The sequence below is a fragment of the Elaeis guineensis genome, chromosome 8, assembly GCF_000442705.2.
Source record: "Elaeis guineensis isolate ETL-2024a chromosome 8, EG11, whole genome shotgun sequence".
Taxonomy (NCBI): domain Eukaryota; kingdom Viridiplantae; phylum Streptophyta; class Magnoliopsida; order Arecales; family Arecaceae; genus Elaeis; species Elaeis guineensis.
The window spans coordinates 80,972,734-80,989,874 of NC_026000.2; positions in this window are offsets into that span (position 1 = coordinate 80,972,734).

Below are 17,141 nucleotides of genomic sequence, written 5' to 3' on the forward strand. Positions count from 1 at the left end.
ATGCATCGATGTTTACTCATGTTACCAATAATTGTTAGGTGAGGTGCATAACATCGGTGGGACCGCAGTATCCATTAGAAATTTAGTTATCGCGTTAGGATTTTCGTTTCTCTACCCAGAGAGTATGGGAGATTTGATAAAATAATGAGAGTCTCTTTTTGCATCTAAAAATTTTTAGAGTAAATTATAAAATAAGTACAAATATCTAATTAGAATCTTTACTCTCTACTGTTTATTATGCTAGCTTCCAACCCTCTAGCTCAAATCTTAGATATCAACTGATTAACCGAAACCAATTACATAGACTAGCTCACAAATCTAAGAATTATTCTTAATTTTAAAAAATTAAGTAATATTCTCTACCAGATTATTTTAATGTTAACGACTTATCCAACCCATAGTCAACGAGCTATAGTTGATGAGTGGATAGACAATGCTAATAAAGATAGGTTCTATATGTTGAAGTCTATGTTAGATGAACTCCAATGTACGCATGAGCACATGTTCACTGCCAATGACACATTGATTCATCTACAATTATTATGAGATGATCGAAGCTGCATAGCACATCTGATGCATGATGGGCAGTCATTCTATGATCGTTATTTGATAATGATCGAGGACATTAAGGAGCCTGAAAGGTTCGACATGACCATGCACAAGAAATTACTTATGGATTTGATCCTACAATCTCTGATTAGTTTATATAGATAGTTTATGGTAAACTACCATATGAATGACCATTATGGCACTTCATCTGAATTGGTCAAAGTGTTGCTAATAAAGGAACCCTGAAAGAGTTCAGAGGTAAATACCTGGAGAGCCTAAAAAAATAAAGACATGCATAGAGTAGGCATGTCAAAATTGCTCAATACTATTCTTACAATTTTTTCTTCTTCTAGTTGAGTTTTAGACTCTAGTGATTTTATATAGAGTCGATGGGAAGATAGAGGGCTGAGGAAGTAACCCTTATATTGGCAAAAGGGCAAGAGTTGCTGCTATGGCCATGGATATCTGTCCTTTATGATTATCATTTGGATTTATTTCTTAGAGACGATCTCTATCATTTGCATGGTGATACATCTATGCACTTAATTGAGCAAGTAGTGAATGCCATTAGATCTGAGAGATCCAGAATTAAGATAAACCTAAAGTATATGTGGAACCTATGGCTAAGTGATATTGGAAGAAAAATGATTAACAAACTAGAAAATTATGGGCTTTTAAGCTCATTGATTGTTCAGTCATATCTAATTTGTACATCATCTTTGAGAAAATATGACCAAACTACTCTTGTGGGATAAGAGAAAAAAGACCACTGAGATACTTATCCTAGTACACATTTGATGCGTGTAGCCCATGTGATATGTTAACAAAAAAAGTTATCTCTACTTCATTGCCTTTACCGATGATCAGTCATGGTATGGATAAGTATATGAGATACAAATCTGAAATTTTTGAAAGGTTCAAATAATTCTGATGTAAAGTAGAGAAGTAAATCAAAAAATTTTTAAAGGTACTTTGATCGGATCGATAATGCAATTCCAATGAAAGAAAATTTTCAGTTATCTTATAAAATGGCATAGTTTCATATTAGACTATTCTTAATAAATCTCAGCTCAACAAGACAGAAAAAGTCATGGGACTATATGAGATATGGTCTGGTCCATAATGAACTTCACTGATTTATTTATATTTCTTTAGAGACATACTTTATTTCTATGAAATTGGATTCTCTTTAAACCTATTCATATCACACCGTATGAGATATGGCATGGTGAGAACTGAATCTTGATTATTTCAAGATCTAAAAATATCCAGCCTGTGTCAAAGATAGTAGGTGGATATATTAGAGGATAGATCTATAAAGCTCATCCTAAAAGAGTTTGGGATACTACTTTCTGAAAGGATTACAACGTAATTATGACCCGACATACTATCTTCTTGAAAAATTATTTAACTAAGATGAAGCAATAAGAGGAAAGATAAGCTCAAAGAGAGTATCTCTGAAGAGCAATGAGCTGTAGGACCTAAAGAACCTATTCTTGATAAGTCAGTGGACGTATATCCTTCTCCCACCTCATACACATAGTAGGATCTCCAATCCTCTCGAAAGGTACTTGGGTATACTTAATAGAGGATGTAGTGAAAGTCGTTTCTCATGGGAGATGGAAAATATAGAGATGATCTCAAAACCTACTATGAGGTGATGTTTGACATTGACTCCAAGAAAGAGATGTGAATTAGCTTTTCTGACTGGATATCTTTTGAAGATTTCTATATGGAGTAGCTTATGTGATAGGAGATCACAATGTTTGTGATAATCCTGGAGTTGGAATATTGATATGATCAAATTGTTTGATCAGAAAAGAAGAATTATGTGTTTCCAAAAGGGTCAATGGGAGTGTCCAATACTGACATTGGTTAATATATAGTTGTATATAGAATTCTCCATGAAAGACATAAAGCAAGCATCCTAAAGATCTATAGAGATAGATGTAATTGGATGCTTGTGTTTTCATAGATAAAGTACAAAGACTAGATGCTGAAAGGGTTAAGCATAGAAATCTCGAAGAGGGATCTGCTACCCTCTCAGGCATAGATATGTGCCATATAATGTACTTGAACTGATATAGTTAATACTGTGAATGTCACGGTAGATATCAGTTGTATCCAAACTGAGAGCGCTGGATTGCTGTAAAAATATTCTTAAGTTCTTGAGAAGAACTAAGAATTTATTCTTAATTTTGAAGAAAAATCAAAGCTAGGAGTGGAAGGATACACCAATTTAGTTTTATATCTGATGTTGATGATAGAATGTCTACATCATGGGGTGTATTCCTGTATTGATATCTTGAAAGGGTTCCAAATAATCGATCGATGGAAGTTGAGTACACTGTAGATGTATAGGATATATTCTGATTCTAATGTTAGTTACAGAATTGGATGTCAAACCATCAGACACCATTGCACTATACTGCAAAGATAATCGCACTATAGTCCTTGCTAAGGAGTCTAGGTCTCACCAGATATTCAAGCACATAGAGCAGCAGAGCACGCGACTACCTCAAGTAGAAATACATAAAAGTGCAGAGAGCAAACTTTAAATGAGATGTGGATGATCCACTAGTAAGTCACTTAGCTAGCCTAAGACTAAAGCCTGTCTTATGAAGATAGGGCTTGGTACATGACAGATTGACTTAGTGCAAGTGGAAGATTATTGGATGTATGCCCTAGAAGTTATCTTGACTGACGCATATCATATCTCTAGGACATAATTTTATACTTTATGGGTATTTATATTACCATTCATGCTAATGTGTCCATGAATCATCAAAAGAATTAATAAGATGATGACATATATTCTCAAAGAGTTGAGAATTTGAAACATATGTCATTAATGGTTAATTCTTAAATTACTCCTGGTCATAGGATTATTATGGAGATGATGATTGATCTGAATAGATCAGTATACGGATCGCTTCCTTTGGACAAATGGGTCTCGAGTCTGTGGTGTAGGGATACTGGAGCGAGAGTGCAGGTGGTTGTTAGAGAATAACTAGTACTTAGCGTGACCAACACGAGAAGTCACATAGATATCTACTCACTCGTTAGTGACTTCCTCAATGCTACAGTTGTATGACTGGTCCTTTGAGTTGTGGTGCTACAGCTGTTCACAGTGAAGCTGTGATAGTGCATAAATTTTGTCCATAGAAATGTTAATTTATAGATCAAATTATCTTTATTTTTTTAAAAATTAATACTTCTTCATATATTTTGTAGGAAAAAGATGCACCAACGTGAAGAGCCCGACCTACAGGCTTAAAACGATCAAATGGGATAAAAAATGAAGTTAAAATAAAATTAAAATCAAAGCCAAAAATTTATCATATCAATTCATAGATTGATGGTCCACCAAGTGTTGTGATCCAGGTGGTGTGCGCAAGGCCCAGGAGACCAAGGCTAAGGCCAAGGTCCATCATTCATGAGGGCTTCATGGAGGCTCTAAGGCTAGTTGGGCCCTAGGTTGAAAGGCTGTGGGCCTTTCGGGTTCTTGAGGTCTAGGTTATGTGGACCTCAAAGGACCAACTCTTTATGGGCCAGGTCTGGGCCCAGGATAGGTGAGATTAGGTCGAGTCATGGGTGTACATGGGCTTGGGTTAACCTAATCTCCCATAGAGTTGGTCAAGGGAGTTTTGGGTTTGGGTCACTTGACCCTGTGTTTATATATACATGCACTCTATAGGTTTGATTAAGCCAAGGAATACGAAAACTCTTTCTCCCAAGTCTCTCTCTCTCTTCTCCCTCTCTCTTCAGCTATTCTCCATGCCCCAAGAGCAAGAAACCCTAGGGTTTCTTGTCGCCAGGTCCATAGAAGGCAAGAAAAGCAGGGGAGGCGCTAGCCCTTTCCCCTTTGTGCCGCCAACCAGATTGCCTACCCCTCTCTTGCAGCCACCCACACATCAAGTCCAGGATTTGGAATCTCTTGCTATGAGGTTGGTACAAGTTTCTCTATGATCTGGAGTTGATTTGATCATAGGACACCCCAGAGTTCAATTGTCAACTCTGATCAGGTTGTCCACATTGTATTTCAAAATATCAAATCCATCTGATGGATTACCCTGGCCAAGGTTTTGCTAAATTGAAATACAGCGACTCATTCTTCTCCAACTCTTGGAGTGGTCAATCTCATCTCGATCACACTCTGACTTCGCAAGTACTTGACTGTGCCCAGAAGCCTTCCGTTCCTGAATTAGAAATTTAGTTAGTCCAGTACCAAAGCACAGTGAGTTGCTTGCAAGTCACTGAGACGATCTCAGGTCTAAGGGACACTTATACCTATATCCCATCAGAGACATTCTCGACAGTAGAATGCTCTGGAGTTGGTCACGTTCAATGACGATGTACCCTTACATCTCACCTGTATGCCATACCAGTATCTCCACACTCTTGGTTAAGAGGACAACCAACCCATATGGCCTACAGCGACCTATGCTCGATAGAAGCTGTCGTCCTTATTAACAGCCTATCATTTGGTCGTGAACAGTTTTAAGGACTAATCGATAAATCCTCTCGTTATCGAACTTAAATAGTCCTAAGGACTTCATCATAACAACGGAGTTCATTAGAAGATGAAAACTTATGATGAAAATGCCAAATATATTTTATTTATTAACAAATCAATTACAATACTTGGTTGCTCAACCGTCAACAGCTTGATGATTGGCTTTTGGGATACATTTCCCAACAACTCCCACTTGTCCTAAAGCCACTCGACATAGTATCTAATACCCATCTTCAACTTGTGATTGTCGAACTCCTTTATCGCAAGGGCTTTAGTGAATGGGTCGGTTAGGTTCTCCTTTCTGTCGATCTTCTGAAGGTCAACGTCACCTCGATCCATGATCTCCCAGACCAGGTGGAAGCGGCGCAAGATGTGCTTCGTCCGCTGATGCGCTTTGGGTTCCTTCGCCTGAGCTATGGCACCAGTGCTATCGCAGTAGAGCAGGACTAGACCATCGAGGGAGGGTGCTACTCTGAGCTCGTTGATGAATTTTCTCAGCCACACAGCTTCCTTCATGGCATCCAATGCTGCGATGTACTCTGCTTCACAAACAGAGTCCGCCACAGTATGCTGCTTGGAACTCTTCCAGTAGATGGCTCCATCATTCAGAGCAAAGATATAACCGACATGCTCCTGCTGTCATCGTGGTCAGATTAAAAGCTAGAGTCTGTGAACCCCACAAGTTTCAGATCTGACTCGCCATAAACCAACCATTGGTCCTTAGTATTTCTCAAATACTTAAGGATGGCTTTAACCACTTTTCAGTGATTTTCTTCAGAATCAGATTGGTATCTACTCACTACTCCTAGTGAGTATGCCACATCTGGTCTTGTACATATCATGGCATACATGATAGATCCCACAGATGAAGCATATGGGACTCTACTCATACGCTCTCTCTCTTCAGGAGTTGTCAGACAATCCTTCTTAGAGAGAGAAATTCCTTGGTCTATCGGTAGATAGCCCTTCTCGGAATTCTCCATGCTGAACCTCTTCAGCACAGTGTCTATGTACATAGACTGGGATAACCCAAACATCCTTTTAGATCTATCCCTATAGATCTTCATTCCTAGGATGTAGGATGCTTCACCCAAGTCCTTCATGGAGAACTGTGATGACAACCAAACTTTTATTCCCTGTAGTGCGGGGATGTCATTCTTGATTAAGAGAATGTCATCCACGCACAAGACAAGGAATACCACAACTGGACCATTTGCCCATTTATAGATGCAGGGCTCTTCTCCATTCTTAATGAAGCCATACGTTTTGATCACCTTATCAAAATGCATGTTCCAACTCCGAGAAGCTTGTTTCAGTCCATAAATGGATCTCTGAAGCTTGCACACCTTGGACTCATCTGTGGATGTAAACCCCTCAGGTTGTATCATATACACCTCTTCGGTCAGCTCTCCATTCAGGAAAGCTGTCTTTACATCCATCTGTCAGATCTCATAATTCAGATGGGTAGCTATTGCAAGCATTATCCGAATGGATTTGAGCATGTCACAGGAGAAAATATCTCGTTATAGTCAATACCATAATATTGACGATACCCCTTGACGACCAGACGGGCTTTATAGGTCTCCACCTTTCCGTCTGCGCCCCTCTTCCTTTTGAAGATCCATTTACACCTAATGGGTTTAACCCCTTCAGGTGGGTCAACCAATGTCCATACATCATTGACCTTCATGGACTCCATTTCGGATTTCATGGCTTCAAGCCATTTTTCGAAATTAGATCTCTGCATTGCATCCATATAGGTGATCGGATCCTCATTATTCTCATCAAGTTCGATGGGATCACCGTCCCGGACCAAGAAATCGTAGTATCTGTCCGGCTGACGCGGTACTCTATCGGATCGCCTTAATGGTGCAGGTACATTGAGCTTCGGATATGATCTAATCATATCAGACTCAGGTTCAGGTATTGGTGTCGGTCCTTCTACCTGTTGAACTTCATCAAGTTCAACCTTAGAGGCAACGGTTCCTTCACCAAGGAACTCATTTCTAAAAAGATTGCCTTAAGACTGACGAATACCTTTTGTTCATTAGCATGGTAGAAAAAATATCCTTTTGTCTCTTTGGGGTACCCTATGAATGAGCATTTGTCAGACATAGGTCCAAGTTTGTCTGTGACTAATCGTTTAACATAGGCCGGGCACCCCCAGACCCTAAGGTGTGAAAGTGCTGGATTACGTCCCGTCCATATCTTATATGGAGTCTTAATTATAGACTTACTTGGAATCTTATTTAACAGATAACAGGCCGATTCGAGTGCATATCCCCAGAAGGATATCGGCAAGCTAGCAAAACCCATCATGGATCAGACCATGTCTAACAGAGTCTGATTCCTCCTTTCAGACACACCATTATGCTGTGGTGTTCCTGGAGGAGTCCATTGGGAGAGAATCTCATTCTCTCCTAGATATGTGAGAAACTCACTGGAAAGGTATTCTCCTCCTCGATTAGATCAAAGAGTTTTAATACTCTTCCCAGTTTATTTTTCTACTTCACTTCGAAATCATTTGAACATTTCAAATGAATCCGACTTATGTTTCATCAGATAGACATATCCATATCAAGATAGGTCATCCATGAAAGTTATAAAGTAGAAATATCCACCTCTAGCACTGGTGCTCATGGGCCTGCAAACATCAGTATGTACTAGGCCCAAGAGCTCAATAGCTCTCTCACCTTTTCTAGTAAAAGGTGACTTGGTCATTTTACCAAGAAGACAGGACTCACAGGTTGGAAGTGATTCACAATCACTGACTTCGAAGATTCCCTCTTGAGTCAACCTGTTTATTCTGTTCTTGTTTATATGACCTAGCTTCCAATGCCATAAGTAGATATCTGACACACTATCTGATCTAGGGTGCTTGCCAGTAGAATAGACTCTTATCAGGCTTGATCTTTTTGGTCTGGCTCTGCACTGATGTCCCAGCCTGAACTTGCACCTTCTTCACTTTCTTCTTCTTGTTCTTCTTCTTTTCTCAAAGGGTCGAGAACCAGAAGACAAACCTCCCACTGAGTTCACCGACTCCTTGTGAAGTTAGTGATCCTTCTCAAAGTTCTGAAGCAACCCCAGTAACCCATGGTAGTTTACTTCAGGCTTTGTCATTCTATAATGAGTGAGGAATGGAAGATAAGACTTGGGCAGCGAGTTCAGTATTGCATCTTTCCCAAGTTGCTCATGCAAGGGAAAGCCGAGCTTGCTCAATCGTTCCATCAGCTCGATCATGTACAATACATGATCAGTGATAGAGGCACCATCCCATATTTTGGCGTTGAAGATGGCACAACTAGTCTTGTGCCTCTCTACATCATCGGGTGTGCCAAAGGCATCCTCCAATACTTGAAGCATGTCCTTTGGCTGAGCCATCTCGAATCTACGACTGAACTCGTCACTCATAACAGCCAGCATGATACAGCGCACCATGATCCGGTTACTGAGCCACTTTTGGTAATTATCTCTGACTGTTCCACGTTCATTGATAGCTGGCTCCTCAGGTGCAGGATCCATTATCACATATAGGATCCGTTCATGCTCCAGGACTATCTTCAACTTTCGGTACCAGCTATCGAAGTTGGGTCCCACCAACTTATCATTGTCCAACAATGATCAGAGTGATAGGAAAGTGGCCATATTTGCATAAAGGAGAACCATAACCTAATTAGTAATTGATTCATTAAACCTAAAGATTTGAACTTTAATCAAAAGGTTTCTCCCACTATTTTATTCGAATTGGTAGCCTCTACCTCCAATTCAAGGAATTACCCTAATTTCTTAGTGGGTACTAGAATCCACTTAGACTGCACACAAGCCCCACTTTGGTTGGCCAACCCATGTACATCTAAGGGTAGGTTCATAACCAATTGTTTCTCTAAACAATTTCTAGTAATTTTAATTTTGCGTCAGAAACCTAATCAGTAGGCTTTAGCCTCCACTGTAAGGATCCGGTTAGGTCCAACCATTAACATGATCATACTTGGTGTATCTAACCAACGAATGATTAAGTCCAACTTTGGTTGGCTCACCTAACCACCATTAGAGAAACACTTCCAAGTCGTCATATGATGAATGATAATTCCATTAGTCAACAAGCACCAGGCCTTTGGGTCTGCAATGATTATTGAGTTAATGGACTCATTATCAAACACCTTAATGGGAGGCTATGACTCAGTTATCTCCATAACTTTATCATTTTAAGGACCTAATAATTTTAGAGGATTTAAATAATATAGAGGATGAGGTCAGATGAACCAGCTTATCATGATCCTCCCACTGGCTTCACCAAGTCAGCTTAAGGGAGATCATTAAAAGGGCTGGTCTAAGAGCACCTAAATCAGTCACACTGATTTACCTAGCTGACATGGGTCAGCTCAAATAGTCAAGTGATCCGATCAAAACATAATTTCACCAAGAGGCTAGGTAAGTTCGATCAGTGGGAGGGTCTGTCAAAGCTTGCCTTAGACACCATCAGAAATGGCCAAGTAAGCGGGCTCCCAATTAAAAACCACCAGTCTGGTTTATCTTAGACACCAACTGGTTTAATTAGTTTCGATTAGATCAAGCTAACAGTTCATGCTAGACCGCTTAGCCAAGAATCAAGTCCATTTGGTTCTCGTTAAAGACATGGACTTGACCAACTACAACTATTGTAATTGATCTAGAGAATTCTTGACCTAATCTAAGACAATAATTGATTAGATTTAGTCAATTCTCTAATTAAGTCCATCTTTAATCTAACCATAGGTCTAACCCAATTAATGGACCTAATTCCCACTAACCCATTAACCCAATGTGTTATGATTTGTGTCTTAGGTTCTTCAATTCATAATCCTAGAACCTAATCAAACAACTTCTTAATTCTTAATTAAGTTTTGGGCTGAGGGTTGGGTTCGTCTTTTCAAAAAAAAAATTTTCATATTTGTAAAATAATTTTACAATATGATTCTACCAACCATATTGCATGTTTGATTCATAATCAAGATATAAGTGAAATAAACATGAAACTACTTTAGATCTAATCTAAACAGGTTCATATAATTGAAACAATTTTAACTTTAAATAATTTCTTTGCACAAAAATTATTAACAAAGAGATTTTATTTCAGATTTAAATATCTTTTAAATCTAATAAATCATAAATTTAATCTAGATCATATCTAACAAATTTATGATTAAAGATAGATCTACACAAACTAGGATAACCTTTGCACTGTAAGGGGTAAACCTTACAGCAGGACAACCTTGCAGTTTGTGATTGATCTAAAATTTTAATTTTAGATTTAATAATCAAATTATAAATTAGATTTAATCTAAGAAATAATCAAAGCATGTATAAATAATCATGTAATAAAGAACCTAGGCTCTGATACCAATTGATGGAACCAGATCTAGGGTTTCAAGGTTAGATCTTGAAACTTTTTCAAGATCATACAGCGGAAGACTAAAATAAATCAAAATTTATTTTTTAAAATCAGAGAATTCTTAGATCTAAGATCTTATTACATGATTATTACATAGCATGAACTACATGTTGATCATATCAATATGTTTCTATACTACATCTAATGTATGTATTAAACAATAGATCAGATCTATTACCTTGCAAGTTAGATATTCTAACCTCGCTGATCCAGGCTTGAGGATGATATTGTAAGCCGCACATGCTTCCGGCCTCTAGGAGTCATCCACATGAGCCCACGAATCTCAATCAGAAGTCCTGCTTCAGAAAATCAGCACAGTATGCTAGTACTGTGCTGATCCTTCTTTGATGGTTGATCAGGTGCCTTCTTCTTCTTGATTTGGACTCTTCCAAAGATGGAAAGTAGAAGGAGGAGTTTCAGATCTGAGACACTCTCAGGAAACTCAAGATGGAGGGAGGAAAGATATGAAAACAAATAACCCTAGAAGAAGACCCTCTTCTTCTTCTCGTTTTTCTCTCTAGACACCCTAACTTGTGTCTATTATATCTCCACGACCCAAAGGTCTTTCTCTCTAATTTTTGGATGGCCCAAAGGTCTCTCAAATTCTATCTTTTTCAAAAATTTTATGAAGAAACACATTTTATATAGAGAGATATGATAGAGTCCTTGTCTAGGTCAGATACCTAGTCAAGGCTTATCCAAACATAGCAAGATAAGGGGTGCCCAACTCTTGAGCACCTCCTCCTTATTTTCATACATGGATCACTAGAAAAGGGTGCATAATATGTACCCTAAAATTCATAAAAATTCTAAAAAAATTTGGTTAAATTTGGTGCAAAATTGAAAGAGTTTTGGATTTCTAAAACTCTATCTCATAGAATTCAAAATCCAAACTTATTCCTCTTTGATTTGATCCAAACCACCTTCCATGTAAGAAAGAAGAGAGGAAACCTTTTGTGAACGTGGGAGAGACCTGGGAGAGGACTTTTATTGCACAAAATAAGAGGAGATTGGCATTGAATGAGAGAGAGGGCGTGGGGAAGGCTTATGTGGCGCAAGGTGGAATCCTAGTCTTACTAGGATTCTATCTTATGACTTGTTTTAATTTGGTTTCTCAAACCAAATCAAACCAAAATTAGATCAACCTAATTAAAATAGATTTTAACCCAATTAAATATCTAATTTAATTAGATTAAATTAGATTTAAATCTGATTTAATTTTCTAATCAAATTAGAAATTAGATTGACCCAAGTCCTAGTTGAACTAGGACTAGTTTTTCCTTGCACTTGGCTTATCCAATAAACCAATTGGACTTGATCCAATAAGCCCAAACTAAATCTAATTAAATTATATTTAATTAGACTTAATCTCAATCCATTGGCTTAATCAAATTAAGCCAATTAGCAATCGAATTGTTAATCGATCCTCCTGCAATACTTGCACTGGGTTAAATGTCAATCGTATTGATCATTTAACCCTAGAACGATTCTTAATCATTGATCAACCATCCGATCAGATCATGAACTCTAATGTGTGTGACCTCATAGGTCCGAACGTAAGCCAGTAGCACAGAAATAAATTTCTGTACCAATCGAAGTGACCATCTAGCAATGGTACCCGATGATCGGATAGGTCGAATGTGTAGAACAACATCCTTAGAACCCATGCGGATATAGTTTTCATATAATTCATCCCCTTGACCAAAATGATCATAGGACACCCCAGAGTTTAACTGTCAACTCTGATCAGGTTGTCCACATTGTATTTCAAAATATCAAATCCATCTGATGGATTACCCTGGCCAAGGTTTTGCTAAATTGAAATACAGCGACTCATTCTTCTCGAACTCTTGGAGTGGTCAATCCCATCTCGATCACACTTTGACTTTGCAAGTACTTGACTGTGCCCAGAAGCCTTCCATTCTGAATTAGAAATTCAGTTAGTCCAGTACCAAAGCACAGTGAGTTGCTTGCAAGTCACTGAGACATCTCAGGTCTAAGGGACACTTATACCTATATCCCATCAGAGACATTCTCGATAGTAGAATACTCTAGAGTTGGTCACGTTCAATGATGATGTACCCTTACATCTCACCTGTATGCCATACCAGTGTGTTCACACTCCTTGGTTAAGAGGACAACCAACCCATATGGCCTACAGCGACCTATGCTCGATAGAAGCTATCGTCCTTATTAACAGCCTATCATTTGATCGTAAACAGTTTTAAGGACTAATCGATAAATCCTCTCTTTATCGAACTTAAATAGTCCTAAGGACTTCATCATAACAATGGAGTTCATTAGAAGATGAAAACTTATGATGAAAATGCCAAATATATTTTATTTGTTAACAAATCAATTATAATACTTGGTTGCTCAACCGTCAATAGCTTGATGATTGGCTTTTGGGACACATTTCCCAATAGTCTTCACCAAGTTCAAGATCTGGAGAGCTGAGGTGGAGAAGGAGTAGGGGAGGAGCGTGAAGTGTCAGAGGTCAGACAATGGCGGGAAGTACACTAGTAGAGAGTTTTAGGACTACTGTAAGGAGTGTGGGATCAGGAGACACTTCTCAGTTAAGAAAACTCCACAGCAGAATGGGGTGGCCGAGAGGATGAATAGAACACTTCTGAAAGAGGCACGATGCATGAGGCTGCAGGCAGGGCTTCCAAAGGTGTTCTGGGTTGACACAGTTGACGCAGCGGGTTACTTGGTCAATCGATCACCTCACACCAGGTTGGATGGCAGGCTTTCAAAGGAGGTGTGGTCTGGGAAGATAGTTGGGCTGGGCCATCTACGAGTATTTGGGTGCACGGCCTATGTGCACATTGGAGCTGGTGAGCGGAGCAAGCTAGATGCCAGATCACGCAAGACATGTTTCTAGGCTATCCACAAAGAGTTAAGGGATACAGGCTATGGGATCCCTTAAAAAAGGAGGTCATCATTAGTCGGGATGTGACTTTTGATGAGGAGTCAGTCCTATGGAGGCGAGCAGGCATGGAGGAGCAGTAGGAGCAAAAGGAGGTCCAGCAGGTGCTGCTGGACAGCTTACCTCTTTGATTTTACCTCTTGCAGGTACTACGGGAGGATATGACATTCAGGTGGAGAACCTACCTAAGGTGTCTCCACAGGTGGAGAGGACTCGGATGGATGATCGAGGCAAAGAGATCCAGCAGGAGCGAGCTGGATCGAGGACTGATATCGGTGTTGCCCTACACAAGCCCAAGAGGACCATCAGGCAACTGGACCGATATGGCTTCGAGTAGATGCTGTCATATACCCTGGTGACAGTGAATGGAGACCCGTATACATATCAGGAGGCTATTGAGAGCCAGGACAAAGAGCAGTGGGTCCAGACGATGTCCGAAGAGATGCAGTCTCTTCACCAGAATCAGACGTGGCGATTGGTGCAGTTGCCATAGGGGAAGAGGCCCATTGGCTGCAAATGGATCTACAGTTACAAGGAAGGGCCTTTAGAGCAGGGAGGTATCAGATTCAAGGCGAGGTTATTGGCTAAGGGATACTCCCAGAAGGAAGGCATCGACTTTAGTGAGGTCTTCTCTCCCATCGTCAGACATACTTCCATCAGAGTGTTGCTGAGCATTGTAGCAGCTCAGGATTTAGAGCTGGAGCAGATGGATGTCAAGATGGCGTTCCTCCATGGGCATTTGGAGGAGAGAATTTACATGGTGTAGCCACCCAGTTTCAGGGATCCAGGATCAGAGGGAAAGATTTGTTTGTTGCAGAAGTCGCTGTACGAGCTGAAGCAGTCACCGAGGTAATGGTACAAGTGGTTCGACTCCTATGTGCACAGCATTGGACTTTCCAGGTGCGAGTTTGATCCCTGTGTTTATGTTCAGTCTCTTAAGGATGGTTCTAGGGTGTTCCTACTCCTGTATGTAGATGACATGCTTATAGCATGCAAGAGTAGGAAGGTTGTGCAGGATCTGAAGGCATCCTTATCTCGGGAGTTTGAGATGAAGGATTTGGACCTTGCAAGGAAGATCCTAGGCATGGAGATTTTTAGAGACCGAGCCCGGAGGGTGCTGCATCTATCTCAAGGGGGCTACATATAAAAGGTCTTAGAGAGGTTCGGGATGAAGGGAGCAAAGCTGGCAGAGCTGCCACTTGCTGGTCACTTCAGACTCTCGAAGACCATGGCGCCACAGACTAAGGTGGAGGCTCAGGAGATGGAGACGGTTCCTTATGCTTCAGGAGTTGGGAGCTTGATGTATGCGATGGTCTGTTGTAGGCCAGACATCGCTCATGCAGTGAGTCAGGTTAGTAGGTTCATGGCACAACCTGGCAGGGAGCACTGGAGAGCTCTGAAGTGGATATTCAGATACCTGACGGGTTCAGTTGGAGTTGGCATCTGCTACGGACAGCGAAGAGGTGCAGTGGGATACTCTGACATGTCCAGGGAGGCTCAGGGGCTGATTGGCGGTTATGTAGATGCAGACTTCAGTGGAGATGTTGATACCCGGAGGTTTACGACAGGCTTCTTCTTTAGCCTGTATGAAGGTCTTATTTCTTGGAGATCGAGTCTGCAGCCTATCACGGCCCTATCCACTACAGAGGTGGAGTACATCGGGCTGACAAAAGCAGCTAAGGGGGCAATTTGGCTGAAAGATTTGTTGATGGAGATGGGCCTTACTCAGGAGGCCATTAGAGTGCACTGTGACAGCCAGAGTGCACTTCTATTAGCACAGAACTCAGTCTATCATGCAAGGATAAAGCACATCGACATTCGGTATCATCGGATCAGGGAGCTTGTGGAGGATGGCGAGGTGGAGCTGGTAAAGGTACACACCAAGGAGAACCCAGCTGATGCACTTATGAAGGTACTTCCACAAGACAGCTTTCAGAGATGTGTTGAGCTGATTCGACTGATGGACAGAGTGGAGCTGGTTGAGGCCTTGGGATACCAAGGTGGAGATTGTTGTGATCCAGGTGGTGTGCCCAAGGCTCAGGGGACCAAGGCTAAGGTCAAGGTCCATCATTCATAAGGGCTTCTTGGAGGCTCTAGGGCTAGTTGGGCCCTAGGTTGAAAGGCTGTGGGCCTTTCGGGTTCTTGAGGTCTAGGTTATGTGGGCCTCAAGGGACCAACTCTTTATGGGCCAGGTCTGGGCCCAGGATAGGTGAGATTAAGTCGAGTCATGGGTGTACATGGGCTTGGACCACCCCCGGGCATCTTTTTCGGTGTCCTCTCCTCCTCCCTCCACTTGGTCCTCGCCCGATGCCTTCTCGTGAAGCATCCACACTGCGACCCACGGCCTCCGCGACCAGATCTCAGGCTCTGACCTCGCCTCCAGTTTCTCAGGCCCCGCATCCTCTGACAACGATAGCCGGCATGGAGCGATCGGACAATCGACCTCCGACGGATTTCGCCAACACCATCTCGGGAGGATCCCGGCAGGAAGCAACCAACGTACTGGCCGTACCCTCCAAGCGGCAAAAAATTGAAAAGCCCATAACCTTTACTGAAGAAGATGCTCAGGGAGTCCAATTCCCTCATAACGATGCGGTTGTGGTTTCCTTGAATATAGCAAATTACGACGTCCGCCGCATTCTTGTCGACAATGAAAGTTCAGCCGACATCTTGTTCTACGATGTCTTTTCAAGAATGTCCATCTTTGACGGCCATTTGAGACCGATTACCTCCCCTCTAGTAGGGTTTACCGGCGATGCTGTCCCGATGGAGGGAATGGTGACTTTGACTGTAGCTGCGGGTCGATATCCAAGATAATCCAGGGCTCTGGTGAATTTCCTGGTGGTGAAGGCGCCATCAGCCTACAACGCAATCCTCGGCCGACCTGGCCTCAATGCTCTCCGAGCTGTCGTGTCAACCTACCATTTGAAGTTGAAATTCCCTACCAACCAGGGGATCGGAGAGGTTAGAGGAGACCAAGCCCTGGCCAGACACTGCTACAACATAGCCTTGCAAAGAAGAGACCAATCCGACCCCTGTCCAGTTGATGGGCTGGATGCTCGCGACGACCTCACTGAAGAGAGGGGCGGCCCAATCGAGGATCTGGTACCTATCCCTTTGAACGACAGGAATGTTGAGCATGTGGCGATGATCGGCTCCAACCTGGGGGAAGAGGTGCGGATGTGTCTCATCGATTTTCTACGAAAGAATGCGGACGTCTTCGCTTGGGTTCCGACGGACATGCCGGGGATCGACACGAAAGTCATGGAGCACCGACTAGCCGTCGATCTAAAGCATCGACCGATGAAAGAAAAAAATCCGAGGTCATGCACCAAAGAGGCAAAAGATGATAGCCAAGGAAGTGGACAAACTCCTGAAAGCCGGATTCATTAGAGAAGTCAATTATCCTGATTGGATTTCCAACGTTGTCCTAGTCAAAAAGGTAAACGACAAGTGGAGGATGTGCATAGACTTCAAAAAGCTGAATAAAGCCTGTCCAAAGGATAGCTACCCCCTTCCCAGAATCGATCAACTGGTGGATGCGACCTCGGGCCATGAGCTCCTCACCTTCATGGATGCATTCTTCGGCTATAATCAAATCAAGATGGCGTCGGAAGACGAAGAAAAGACTGCTTTCATTACTAACCGTGGCCTTTACTGTTACAGGATCATGCCTTTCGGCCTCAAAAATGCAGGTGCAACCTACCAGCAGTTGG